Below are 13960 nucleotides of genomic sequence, written 5' to 3'. Positions count from 1 at the left end.
CAAAGTATTGGCAAAGTACGGCAAAGTTGTAGCAAAGTAGTGGCAAAGTACGGCAAAGTAGTGGCAAAGTAGTGGCAAAGTAGTGCCAAAGCAGTGGCAAAGTAGGGGCAAAGTAGCGGCATAGTGGTGGCAAAGTCGTGGCAAAGTCGTGGCAATGTCGTGGCAAAGTACGGCAAAGTACGGCAAAGTAGTGGCAAAGTAGTGGCAAAGTAGTGGCAAAGTACGGCAAAGTAGTGGCAAAGTACGACAAAGTAGTGGCAAAGTACGGCAAAGTAGTGGCAAAGTACAGCAAAGTAGTGGCAAAGTACACAAAGTAGTGGCAAAGCACTGCAAAGTAGTGAAAAGCACGGCAAAGTAGTGGGAAAGTACGGCAAAGTGCTGGCAAAGTACGGCAAAGTAGTAGCAAAGTAGTGATAAAGTGCGGCAAAGTAGTTGCAAAGTACGGCAAAGTAGTGGCAAAGTACGGCAAAGTAGTGGCAAAGTAGTGCCAAAGCAGGGGCAAAGTATGGCAAAGTAGTGGCAAAGTATGGCAAAGTAGTGGCAAAGCAGTGGTAAAGTACGGCAAAGTAGTGGCAAAGTACGGCAAAGTAGTGGCAAAGTGCGGCAAAGTAGTGGCAAAGTACTGCAAAGTAGTGGCAAAGTAGTGGTAAAGTACGGCAAAGTAGTGGCAAAGTACGGCAAAGTAGTGGCAAAGTAAGGCAAAGTAGTGGCAAAGTACGGCAAGATAGTGGCAAAGTAGTGGAAAAGTAGTGGCAAAGTAGCGGTAAAGTAGTGGCAAAGTACGGCAAAGTACGGCGAAGTAGTGGCAAAGTACGGCAAAGTAGTGGCAAAGTAGTGGCAAAGTAGTGGCAAAGTAACGGCAAAGTACGGCAAAGTACGGCAAAATAGTGGCAAAATATGGCAAAGTAATGGCAAGGTAAAGCAAAGTATTGGCAAAGTACGACAAAGTAGTGGCAATGTACGGCAAAGTAGTCGCAAAGTACAGCAAAGTGGTGGAAAAGTACGACAAGATAGTGGACAAATACTGCAAAGTAGTGGCAAAGTACTGCAAAGTAGTGGCAAAAAACGGCAAAGTACTGAAAAGTATGGCAAAGTGGTGGCAAAGTACGGCAAAGTAGTGGCAAAGTACGGCAAAGTAGTGGCAAAGTAGTGATAAAGTACGGCAAAGTAGTTGCAAAGTACGGCAAAGTAGTGGCAAATTACAGAAAGTAGTGGAAAAGTACGGCAAAGTAGTGGCAAAGTAGTGGCAAAGTACGGCAAAGTAGTGGCAAAGTAGTGGCAAAGTACGGCAAAGTACGACAAAGTAGTGCCAAAGCAGTGGCAAAATAGTGGCAAAGTACGGCAAAGTAGTGGCAAAGTACGGCAAAGTAGTGGCAAAGTAAGGCAAGATAGTGGCAAAGTACGACAAAGGAGTGGCAAAGTACGGCAAAGTAGTGGCAAAGTAGTTCCAAAGTAGTAGCAAAGTATGGCAAAGTAGTGTCAAAGTAGTGGCAAAGTATGGCAAAGTAGTGGCAAAGTACGGCAAAGTATGGCAAAGTAGTGGCAAAGTACGACGAAGTAGCGGCAAAGTACGACAAAGTAGTTCCAAAGTAGTGCCAAACCAGTGGGAAAATAGTGGCAAGTACGGCAAAGTAGTGGCAAATTAGTGGCAAAGTAGTGGCAAAGTATGGCAAAGTAGTGGCAAAGTACGGCAAAGTAGTGGCAAAGTAGTGGTAAAGTAGTGGCAAAGTAGTGGAAAAGTATGGCAAAGTAGAGGCAAAGTACGGCAAAGTAGTGGCAAAGTACGGCAAAGTATTGGCAAAGTACGGCAAAGTTGTAGCAAAGTAGTGGCAAAGTACGGCAAAGTAGTGGCAAAGTAGTGGCAAAGTAGTGCCAAAGCAGTGGCAAAGTAGGGGCAAAGTAGCGGCATAGTGGTGGCAAAGTCGTGGCAAAGTCGTGGCAATGTCGTGGCAAAGTACGGCAAAGTACGGCAAAGTAGTGGCAAAGTAGTGGCAAAGTAGTGGCAAAGTACGGCAAAGTAGTGGCAAAGTACGACAAAGTAGTGGCAAAGTACGGCAAAGTAGTGGCAAAGTACAGCAAAGTAGTGGCAAAGTACACAAAGTAGTGGCAAAGCACTGCAAAGTAGTGAAAAGCACGGCAAAGTAGTGGGAAAGTACGGCAAAGTGCTGGCAAAGTACGGCAAAGTAGTAGCAAAGTAGTGATAAAGTGCGGCAAAGTAGTTGCAAAGTACGGCAAAGTAGTGGCAAAGTACGGCAAAGTAGTGGCAAAGTAGTGCCAAAGCAGGGGCAAAGTATGGCAAAGTAGTGGCAAAGTATGGCAAAGTAGTGGCAAAGCAGTGGTAAAGTACGGCAAAGTAGTGGCAAAGTACGGCAAAGTAGTGGCAAAGTGCGGCAAAGTAGTGGCAAAGTACTGCAAAGTAGTGGCAAAGTAGTGGTAAAGTACGGCAAAGTAGTGGCAAAGTACGGCAAAGTAGTGGAAAAGTATGGCAAAGTAGTTCCAAAGTAGTAGCAAAGTACGGCAAAGTAGTGACAATGTACGGCAAAGTAGTGGCAAAGTACGGCAAAGTTGTGGCAAAGTACGGCAAAGTAGTGGCAAAGTACAGCAAAGTAGTGGCAAAGTAGTGCCAAAGCAGTTGCAAAGTAGTCGCAAAGTAGCGTCAATGTAGCGACAAAGTCGTGGCAAAATAAAGCAAAGTATGGCAAAGTAGTGGCAAAGTAGTGGCAACGTGTGGCAAATTGGTGGCAAAGTGGTGGCAAAGTAGTGGCAAAGTACGGCAAAGTAGTGGCAAAGTAGTGGCAAAGTAGTGGCAAAGTAACGGCAAAGTACGGCAAAGTACGGCAAAATAGTGGCAAAATATGGCAAAGTAATGGCAAAGTAAAGCAAAGTATTGGCAAAGTACGACAAAGTAGTGGCAATGTACGGCAAAGTAGTCGCAAAGTACAGCAAAGTGGTGGAAAAGTACGACAAGATAGTGGACAAATACTGCAAAGTAGTGGCAAAGTACTGCAAAGTAGTGGCAAAAATCGGCAAAGTACTGAAAAGTATGGCAAAGTGGTGGCAAAGTACGGCAAAGTAGTGGCAAAGTACGGCAAAGTAGTGGCAAAGTAGTGATAAAGTACGGGAAAGTAGTTGCAAAGTACGGCAAAGTAGTGGCAAATTACAGAAAGTAGTGGAAAAGTACGGCAAAGTAGTGGCAAAGTAGTGGCAAAGTACGGCAAAGTAGTGGCAAAGTAGTGGCAAAGTACGGCAAAGTACAACAAAGTAGTGCCAAAGCAGTGGCAAAATAGTGGCAAAGTACGGCAAAGTAGTGGCAAAGTACGGCAAAGTAGTGGCAAAGTAAGGCAAGATAGTGGGAAAGTACGACAAAGGAGTGGCAAAGTACGGCAAAGTAGTGGCAAAGTAGTTCCAAAGTAGTAGCAAAGTACGGCAAAGTAGTGTCAAAGTAGTGGCAAAGTACGGCAAGGTAGTGGCAAAATAAGGAAAAGTAGTGGCAAAGTACGGCCAAGTAGTGGCAAAGTAGTGGCAAGTACGGTAAAGTACTGTAGAGTTGTGGCAAAGTTTTGGCAAAGTACGGCAAAGTAGTGGCAAATTAGTGACAAAGTAGTGGCAAAGTATGGCAAAGTAGTGGCAAAGTACGGCAAAGTAGTGGCAAATTAGTGGTAAAGTATGGCAAAGTAGTGGCAAAGTACGGCGAAGTAGCGGCAAAGTACGACAAAGTAGTTCCAAAGTAGTGCCAAACCAGTGGGAAAATAGTGGCAAGTACGGCAAAGTAGTGGCAAATTAGTGGCAAAGTAGTGGCAAAGTATGGCAAAGTAGTGGCAAAGTACGGCAAAGTAGTGGCAAAGTAAGGCAAGATAGTGGCAAAGTACGACAAAGGAGTGGCAAAGTACGGCAAAGTAGTGGCAAAGTAGTTCCAAAGTAGTAGCAAAGTATGGCAAAGTAGTGTCAAAGTAGTGGCAAAGTATGGCAAAGTAGTGGCAAAGTACGGCAAAGTATGGCAAAGTAGTGGCAAAGTACGACGAAGTAGCGGCAAAGTACGACAAAGTAGTTCCAAAGTAGTGCCAAACCAGTGGGAAAATAGTGGCAAGTACGGCAAAGTAGTGGCAAATTAGTGGCAAAGTAGTGGCAAAGTATGGCAAAGTAGTGGCAAAGTACGGCAAAGTAGTGGCAAAGTAGTGGTAAAGTAGTGGCAAAGTAGTGGAAAAGTATGGCAAAGTAGAGGCAAAGTACGGCAAAGTAGTGGCAAAGTACGGCAAAGTATTGGCAAAGTACGGCAAAGTTGTAGCAAAGTAGTGGCAAAGTACGGCAAAGTAGTGGCAAAGTAGTGGCAAAGTAGTGCCAAAGCAGTGGCAAAGTAGGGGCAAAGTAGCGGCATAGTGGTGGCAAAGTCGTGGCAAAGTCGTGGCAATGTCGTGGCAAAGTACGGCAAAGTACGGCAAAGTAGTGGCAAAGTAGTGGCAAAGTAGTGGCAAAGTACGGCAAAGTAGTGGCAAAGTACGACAAAGTAGTGGCAAAGTACGGCAAAGTAGTGGCAAGGTACAGCAAAGTAGTGGCAAAGTACACAAAGTAGTGGCAAAGCACTGCAAAGTAGTGAAAAGCACGGCAAAGTAGTGGGAAAGTACGGCAAAGTGCTGGCAAAGTACGGCAAAGTAGTAGCAAAGTAGTGATAAAGTGCGGCAAAGTAGTTGCAAAGTACGGCAAAGTAGTGGCAAAGTACGGCAAAGTAGTGGCAAAGTAGTGCCAAAGCAGGGGCAAAGTATGGCAAAGCAGTGGTAAAGTACGGCAAAGTAGTGGCAAAGTACGGCAAAGTAGTGGCAAAGTGCGGCAAAGTAGTGGCAAAGTACTGCAAAGTAGTGGCAAAGTAGTGGTAAAGTACGGCAAAGTAGTGGCAAAGTACGGCAAAGTAGTGGAAAAGTATGGCAAAGTAGTTCCAAAGTAGTAGCAAAGTACGGCAAAGTAGTGACAATGTACGGCAAAGTAGTGGCAAAGTACGGCAAAGTTGTGGCAAAGTACGGCAAAGTAGTGGCAAAGTACAGCAAAGTAGTGGCAAAGTAGTGCCAAAGCAGTTGCAAAGTAGTCGCAAAGTAGCGTCAATGTAGCGACAAAGTCGTGGCAAAATAAAGCAAAGTATGGCAAAGTAGTGGCAAAGTAGTGGCAACGTGTGGCAAATTGGTGGCAAAGTGGTGGCAAAGTAGTGGCAAAGTACGGCAAAGTAGTGGCAAAGTAGTGGCAAAGTAGTGGCAAAGTAACGGCAAAGTACGGCAAAGTACGGCAAAATAGTGGCAAAATATGGCAAAGTAATGGCAAAGTAAAGCAAAGTATTGGCAAAGTACGACAAAGTAGTGGCAATGTACGGCAAAGTAGTCGCAAAGTACAGCAAAGTGGTGGAAAAGTACGACAAGATAGTGGACAAATACTGCAAAGTAGTGGCAAAGTACTGCAAAGTAGTGGCAAAAATCTGCAAAGTACTGAAAAGTATGGCAAAGTGGTGGCAAAGTACGGCAAAGTAGTGGCAAAGTACGGCAAAGTAGTGGCAAAGTAGTGATAAAGTACGGGAAAGTAGTTGCAAAGTACGGCAAAGTAGTGGCAAATTACAGAAAGTAGTGGAAAAGTACGGCAAAGTAGTGGCAAAGTAGTGGCAAAGTACGGCAAAGTAGTGGCAAAGTAGTGGCAAAGTACGGCAAAGTACAACAAAGTAGTGCCAAAGCAGTGGCAAAATAGTGGCAAAGTACGGCAAAGTAGTGGCAAAGTACGGCAAAGTAGTGGCAAAGTAAGGCAAGATAGTGGGAAAGTACGACAAAGGAGTGGCAAAGTACGGCAAAGTAGTGGCAAAGTAGTTCCAAAGTAGTAGAAAAGTACGGCAAAGTAGTGTCAAAGTAGTGGCAAAGTACGGCAAGGTAGTGGCAAAATAAGGAAAAGTAGTGGCAAAGTACGGCCAAGTAGTGGCAAAGTAGTGGCAAGTACGGTAAAGTACTGTAGAGTTGTGGCAAAGTTTTGGCAAAGTACGGCAAAGTAGTGGCAAATTAGTGACAAAGTAGTGGCAAAGTATGGCAAAGTAGTGGCAAAGTACGGCAAAGTAGTGGCAAATTAGTGGTAAAGTATGGCAAAGTAGTGGCAAAGTACGGCGAAGTAGCGGCAAAGTACGACAAAGTAGTTCCAAAGTAGTGCTAAACCAGTGGGAAAATAGTGGCAAGTACGGCAAAGTAGTGGCAAATTAGTGGCAAAGTAGTGGCAAAGTATGGCAAAGTAATGGCAAAGTACGGCAAAGTAGTGGCAAAGTAGTGGTAAAGTAGTGGCAAAGTAGTGGAAAAGTATGGCAAAGTAGAGGCAAAATATGGCAAAGTAGTGGCAAAGTATGGCAAAGTTTTGGCAAAGTACGGCAAAGTTGTAGCAAAGTAGTGGCAAAGTACGGCAAAGTAGTGGCAAAGTAGTGGCAAATTAGTGCCAAAGCAGTGGCAAAGTAGGGGCAAAGTAGCGGCATAGTAGTGGCAAAGTCGTGGCAAAGTCGTGGCAATGTCGTGGCAAAGTACGGCAAAGTACGGCAAAGTAGTGGCAAAGTAGTGGCAAAATAGTGGCAAAGTACAGCAAAGTAGTGGCAAAGTACGACAAAGTAGTGGCAAAGTACGGCAAAGTAGTGGCAAAGTACAGCAAAGTAGTGGCAAAGTAGTGGCAAAGCACTGCAAAGTAGTGAAAAGCATGGCAAAGTAGTGGGAAAGTACGGCAAAGTGCTGGCAAAGTACGGCAAAGTAGTAGCAAATTAGTGGCAAAGTAGTGGCAAAGTATGGCAAAGTACGGCAAAGTAGTGGCAAAGTACGGCAAAGTAGTGGCAAAGTAGTGCCAAAGCAGTGGCAAAGTATGGCAAAGTAGTGGCAAAGTATGGCAAAGTAGTGGCAAAGCAGTGGTAAAGTACGGCAAAGTAGTGGCAAAGTACGGCAAAGTAGTGGCAAAGTACGGCAAGATAGTGGGAAAGTACGACAAAGGAGTGGCAAAGTACGGCAAAGTAGTGGCAAAGTAGTGGCAAAGTACGGCAAGGTAGTGGCAAAATAAGGAAAAGTAGTGGCAAAGTACGGCCAAGTAGTGGCAAAGTAGTGGCAAGTACGGTAAAGTACTGTAAAGTTGTGGCAAAGTTTTGGCAAAGTACGGCAAAGTAGTGGCAAATTAGTGGCAAAGTAGTGGCAAAGTATGGCAAAGTAGTGGCAAAGTACGACAAAGTAGTGGCAAATTAGTGGTAAAGTACGGCAAAGTAGTGGCAAAGTACGGCGAAGTAGCGGCAAAGTACGACAAAGTAGTTCCAAAGTAGTGCTAAACCAGTGGGAAAATAGTGGCAAGTACGGCAAAGTAGTGGCAAATTAGTGGCAAAGTAGTGGCAAAGTATGGCAAAGTAGTGGCAAAGTACGGCAAAGTAGTGGCAAAGTAGTGGTAAAGTAGTGGCAAAGTAGTGGAAAAGTATGGCAAAGTAGAGGCAAAGTATGGCAAAGTAGTGGCAAAGTACGGCAAAGTTTTGGCAAAGTACGGCAAAGTTATAGCAAAGTAGTGGCAAAGTACGGCAAAGTAGTGGCAAAGTAGTGGCAAAGTAGTGCCAAAGCAGTGGCAAAGTAGGGGCAAAGTAGCGGCATAGTAGTGGCAAAGTCGTGGCAATGTCGTGGCAATGTCGTGGCAAAGTACGGCAAAGTACGGCAAAGTAGTGGCAAAGTAGTGGCAAAGTAGTGGCAAAGTACGGCAAAGTAGTGGCAAAGTACGACAAAGTAGTGGCAAAGTACGGCAAAGTAGAGGCAAAGTACAGCAAAGTAGTGGCAAAGTTCACAAAGTAGTGGCAAAGCACTGCAAAGTAGTGAAAAGCACGGCAAAGTAGTGGGAAAGTACGGCAAAGTGCTGGCAAAGTACCGCAAAGTAGTAGCAAAGTAGTGATAAAGTGCGGCAAAGTAGTTGCAAAGTACGGCAAAGTAGTGGCAAAGTACGGCAAAGTAGTGGCAAAGTAGTGCCAAAGCAGTGGCAAAGTATGGCAAAGTAGTGGCAAAGTATGGCAAAGTAGTGGCAAAGCAGTGGTAAAGTACGGCAAAGTAGTGGCAAAGTACGGCAAAGTAGTGGCAAAGTGCGGCAAAGTAGTGGCAAAGTACTGCAAAGTAGTGGCAAAGTAGTGGTAAAGTACGGCAAAGTAGTGGCAAAGTACGGCAAAGTAGTGGAAAAGTATGGCAAAGTAGTTGCAAAGTAGTAGCAAAGTACGACAAAGTAGTGACAAAGTACGGCAAAGTAGTGGCAAAGTACGGCAAAGTTGTGGCAAAGTACGGCAAAGTAGTGGCAAAGTACAACAAAGTAGTGGCAAAGTAGTGCCAAAGCAGTTGCAAAGTAGTCGCAAAGTAGCGGCAATGTAGCGGCAAAGTCGTGGCAAAATAAAGCAAAGTATGGCAAAGTAGTGGCAAAGTAGTGGCAACGTGTGGCAAATTGGTGGCAAAGTGGTGGCAAAGTAGTGGCAAATTACAGCAAAGTAGTGGCAAATTACACCAAAGTAGTGGCAAAGTAGTGGAAAAGTACGGCAAAGTAGTGGCAAAGTAGTGGCAAAGTATGCCAAAGTAGAGGCAAAGTACGACAAAGTAGTGGCAAAACACGGCAAAGTAGTGGCAAAGTACGGCAAAGTAGTGGCAAAGTACGGCAAAGTAGTGGCAAAATACGGCAAAGTACGGCAAAGTAGTGGCATAGTACGGCAAAGTAGTGGCAAAGTGCGGCAATATACTGAAAAGTACGGCAAAGTAGTGGCCAAGTACGCAAAGTAATGGCAAAATACGGCAAAGTACGGCAAAGTAGTGGCATAGTACGGCAAAGTAGTGGCAAAGTGCGGCAATATACTGAAAAGTACGGCAAAGTAGTGGCCAAGTACGGCAAAGTAGTGGCAAATTGCGGCAAAGTAGTGGCAAAGTACGGCAAAGTACTGAAAAGTACGGCAACGTAGTGGAAAAGTATGGCAAAGTATTGGCAAATTACGGCAAAATAATGGCAAAGTAGGGCAAAGTAGTTGCAAAGTACTGAAAACTAGTGGCAAAGTAGTGGCAACGTAGTTGCAAAGTACTGCAAAGTAAAGGCAAAGTACAGCAAAGTAGTGGCAAAGTATGGAAACGTACTATTAAGTATGGCAAAGTAGTGGCAAAGTACGGCAAAGTAGTGGCAAAGTACGGGAAAGTAGTGGCTAAGGACGGCAAAGTAGTTGCACAGTACACAAAGTAGTGGCAAAGCACTGCAAAGTAGTAAAAAGCACGGCAAAGTAGTGGGAAAGTACGGCAAAGTGCTGGCAAAGTACGGCAAAGTAGTAGCAAAGTAGTGATAAAGTGCGGCAAAGTAGTTGCAAAGAACGGCAAAGTAGTGGCAAAGTACGGCAAAGTAGTGGCAAAGTAGTGCCAAAGCAGTGGCAAAGTATGGCAAAGTAGTGGCAAAGTATGGCAAAGTAGTGGCAAAGCAGTGGTAAAGTACGGCAAAGTAGTGGCAAAGTACGGCAAAGTAGTGGCAAAGTGCGGCAAAGTAGTGGCAAAGTACTGCAAAGTAGTGGCAAAGTAGTGGTAAAGTACGGCAAAGTAGTGGCAAAGTACGGCAAAGTAGTGGAAAAGTATGGCAAAGTAGTTCCAAAGTAGTAGCAAAGTACGGCAAAGTAGTGACAAAGTACGGCAAAGTAGTTGCAAAGTACGGCAAAGTTTTGGCAAAGTACGGCAAAGTAGTGGCAAAGTAGAGCAAAGTAGTGGCAAAGTAGTGCCAAAGCAGTGGCAAAGTATGGCAAAGTAGTGGCAAAGTATGGCAAAGTAGTGGCAAAGCAGTGGTAAAGTACGGCAAAGTAGTGGCAAAGTACGGCAAAGTAGTGGCAAAGTGCGGCAAAGTAGTGGCAAAGTACTGCAAAGTAGTGGCAAAGTAGTGGTAAAGTACGGCAAAGTAGTGGCAAAGTACGGCAAAGTAGTGGAAAAGTATGGCAAAGTAGTTCCAAAGTAGTAGCAAAGTACGGCAAAGTAGTGACAAAGTACGGCAAAGTAGTGGCAAAGTACGGCAAAGTTTTGGCAAAGTATGGCAAAGTAGTGGCAAAGTACAGCAAAGTAGTGGCAAAGTAGTGCCAAAGCAGTTGCAAAGTAGTTGCAAAGTAGCGGCAATGGAGCGGCAAAGTCGTGGCAAAATAAAGCAAAGTATGGCAAAGTAGTGGCAACGTGTGGCAAATTGGTGGCAAAGTGGTGGCAAAGTAGTGGCAAAGTACAGCAAAGTAGTGGCAAATTACACCAAAGTAGTGGCAAAGTAGTGGAAAAGTACGGCAAAGTAGTGGCAAAGTAGTGGCAAAGTACACCAAAGTAGTGGCAAAGTACGACAAAATTAGTGGCAAAACACGGCAAAGTAGTGGCAAAGTACGGCAAAGTAGTGGCAAAGTACACAAAGTAGAGGCAAAGCACTGCAAATTAGTGAAATGGACGGCAAAGTAGTGGGAAAGTACGGCAAAGTAATGGCAAAGTACGCAAAGTAATGGCAAAATAAGGCAAAGTACGGCAAAGTAGTGGCATAGCACGGCAAAGTAGTGGCAAAGTGCGGCAATATACTGAAAAGTACGGCAAAGTAGTGGCCAAGTACGGCAAAGTAGTGGCAAAGTACGGGAAAGTAGTGGCTAAGGACGGCAAAGTAGTTGCACAGTACACAAAGTAGTGGCAAAGCACTGCAAAGTAGTAAAAAGCACGGCAAAGTAGTGGGAAAGTACGGCAAAGTGCTGGCAAAGTACGGCAAAGTAGTAGCAAAGTAGTGATAAAGTGCGGCAAAGTAGTTGCAAAGAACGGCAAAGTAGTGGCAAAGTACGGCAAAGTAGTGGCAAAGTAGTGCCAAAGCAGTGGCAAAGTATGGCAAAGTAGTGGCAAAGTATGGCAAAGTAGTGGCAAAGCAGTGGTAAAGTACGGCAAAGTAGTGGCAAAGTACGGCAAAGTAGTGGCAAAGTGCGGCAAAGTAGTGGCAAAGTACTGCAAAGTAGTGGCAAAGTAGTGGTAAAGTACGGCAAAGTAGTGGCAAAGTACGGCAAAGTAGTGGAAAAGTATGGCAAAGTAGTTCCAAAGTAGTAGCAAAGTACGGCAAAGTAGTGACAAAGTACGGCAAAGTAGTGGCAAAGTACGGCAAAGTTTTGGCAAAGTACGGCAAAGTAGTGGCAAAGTACAGCAAAGTAGTGGCAAAGTAGTGCCAAAGCAGTGGCAAAGTATGGCAAAGTAGTGGCAAAGTATGGCAAAGTAGTGGCAAAGCAGTGGTAAAGTACGGCAAAGTAGTGGCAAAGTACGGCAAAGTAGTGGCAAAGTGCGGCAAAGTAGTGGCAAAGTACTGCAAAGTAGTGGCAAAGTAGTGGTAAAGTACGGCAAAGTAGTGGCAAAGTACGGCAAAGTAGTGGAAAAGTATGGCAAAGTAGTTCCAAAGTAGTAGCAAAGTACGGCAAAGTAGTGACAAAGTACGGCAAAGTAGTGGCAAAGTACGGCAAAGTTTTGGCAAAGTACGGCAAAGTAGTGGCAAAGTACAGCAAAGTAGTGGCAAAGTAGTGCCAAAGCAGTTGCAAAGTAGTCGCAAAGTAGCGGCAATGGAGCGGCAAAGTCGTGGCAAAATAAAGCAAAGTATGGCAAAGTAGTGGCAACGTGTGGCAAATTGGTGGCAAAGTGGTGGCAAAGTAGTGGCAAAGTACAGCAAAGTAGTGGCAAATTACACCAAAGTAGTGGCAAAGTACGACAAAATTAGTGGCAAAACACGGCAAAGTAGTGGCAAAGTACGGCAAAGTAGTGGCAAAGTACACAAAGTAGAGGCAAAGCACTGCAAATTAGTGAAATGGACGGCAAAGTAGTGGGAAAGTACGGCAAAGTAATGGCAAAGTACGCAAAGTAATGGTAAAATAAGGCAAAGTACGGCAAAGTAGTGGCATAGCACGGCAAAGTAGTGGCAAAGTGCGGCAATATACTGAAAAGTACGGCAAAGTAGTGGCCAAGTACGGCAAAGTAGTGGCAAATTGCGGCAAAGTAGTGGCAAAGTACGGCAAAGTACTGAAAAGTACGGCAACGTAGTGGAAAAGTATGGCAAAGTGTTGGCAAATTACGGCAAAGTAATGGCAAAGTAGGGCAAAGTAGTTGCAAAGTACTGAAAACCAGTGGCAAAGTAGTGGCAACGTAGTTGCAACGTACTGCAAAGTAATGGCAAAGTACAGCAAAGTAGTGGCAAAGTATGGAAACGTACTATTAAGTACGGCAAAATAGTGGCAAAGTACGGCAAAGTAGTGGCAAAGTACGGGAAAGTAGTGGCAAAGTACCGCAAAGTAGTGGCAAAGTACGGCAAAGTAGTGGCAAAGTAGTGCCAAAGCAGTGGCAAAGTATGGCAAAGTAGTGGTAAAGTATGGCAAAGTAGTGGCAAAGCAGTGGTAAAGTACGGCAAAGTAGTGGCAAAGTACGGCAAAGTAGTGGCAAAGTGCGGCAAAGTAGTGGCAAAGTACTGCAAAGTAGTGGCAAAGTAGTGGTAAAGTACGGCAAAGTAGTGGCAAAGTACGGCAAAGTAGTGGAAAAGTATGGCAAAGTAGTTCCAAAGTAGTAGCAAAGTAAGGCAAAGTAGTGACAAAGTACGGCAAAGTAGTGGCAAAGTACGGCAAAGTTGTGGCAAAGTACGGCAAAGTAGTGGCAAAGTACAGCAAAGTAGTGGCAAAGTAGTGCCAAAGCAGTTGCAAAGTAGTCGCAAAGTAGCGGCAATAGAGCGGCAAAGTCGTGGCAAAATAAAGCAAAGTATGGCAAAGTAGTGGCAAAGTAGTGGCAACGTGTGGCAAATTGGTGGCAAAGTGGTGGCAAAGTAGTGGCAAAGTACAGCAAAGTAGTGGCAAATTACACCAAAGAAGTGGCAAAGTAGTGGAAAAGTACGGCAAAGTAGTGGCAAAGTAGTGGCAAAGTACGCCAAAGTAGTGGCAAAGTACGACAAAATTAGTGGCAAAACACGGCAAAGTAGTGGCAAAGTACGGCAAGGTAGTGGCAAAGTACACAAAGTAGAGGCAAAGCACTGCAAATTAGTGAAATGGACGGCAAAGTAGTGGGAAAGTACGGCAAAGTAGTGGCAAAGTACGGGAAAGTAGTGGCAAAGTACGGCAAAGTAGTGGCAAAGTACGGCAAAGTAGTGGCAAAGTAGTGCCAAAGCAGTGGCAAAGTATGGCAAAGTAGTGGCAAAGTATGGCAAAGTAGTGGCAAAGCAGTGGTAAAGTACGGCAAAGTAGTGGCAAAGTAGTGCCAAAGCAGTGGCAAAGTATGGCAAAGTAGTGGCAAAGTATGGCAAAGTAGTGGCAAAGCAGTGGTAAAGTACGGCAAAGTAGTGGCAAAGTACGGCAAAGTAGTGGCAAAGTGCGGCAAAGTAGTGGCAAAGTACTGCAAAGTAGTGGCAAAGTAGTGGAAAAGTATGGCAAAGTAGTTCCAAAGTAGTAGATAAGTACGGCAAAGGAGTGACAAAGTACGGCAAAGTAGTGGCAAAGTACGGCAAAGTTGTGGCAAAGTACGGCAAAGTAGTGGCAAAGTACAGCAAAGTAGTGGCAAAGTAGTGCCAAAGCAGTTGCAAAGTAGTCGCAAAGTAGCGGCAATGGAGCGGCAAAGTCGTGGCAAAATAAAGCAAAGTATGGCAAAGTAGTGGCAAAGTAGTGGCAACGTTTGGCAAATTGGTGGCAAAGTGGTGGCAAAGTAGTGGCAAAGTACAGCAAAGTAGTGGCAAATTACACCAAAGAAGTGGCAAAGTAGTGGCAAAGTAGTGGCAAAGTACGCCAAAGTAGTGGCAAAGTACGACAAAATTAGTGGCAAAACACGGCAAAGTAGTGGCAAAGTACGGCAAGGTAGTGGCAAAGTACACAAAGTAGAGGCAAAGCACTGCAAATTAGTGAAATGGACGGCAAAGTAGTGGGAAAGTACGGCAAAGTAATGGCAAAGTACGCAAAGTAATGGCAAAATACGGCAAAATACGGCAA

Source organism: Saccoglossus kowalevskii, chromosome 1 (genome assembly GCF_978046115.1).
Source record: "Saccoglossus kowalevskii chromosome 1, keSacKowa6.1, whole genome shotgun sequence".
NCBI lineage: Eukaryota > Metazoa > Hemichordata > Enteropneusta > Harrimaniidae > Saccoglossus > Saccoglossus kowalevskii.
Note: the sequence above shows the minus strand (reverse complement) of the source record.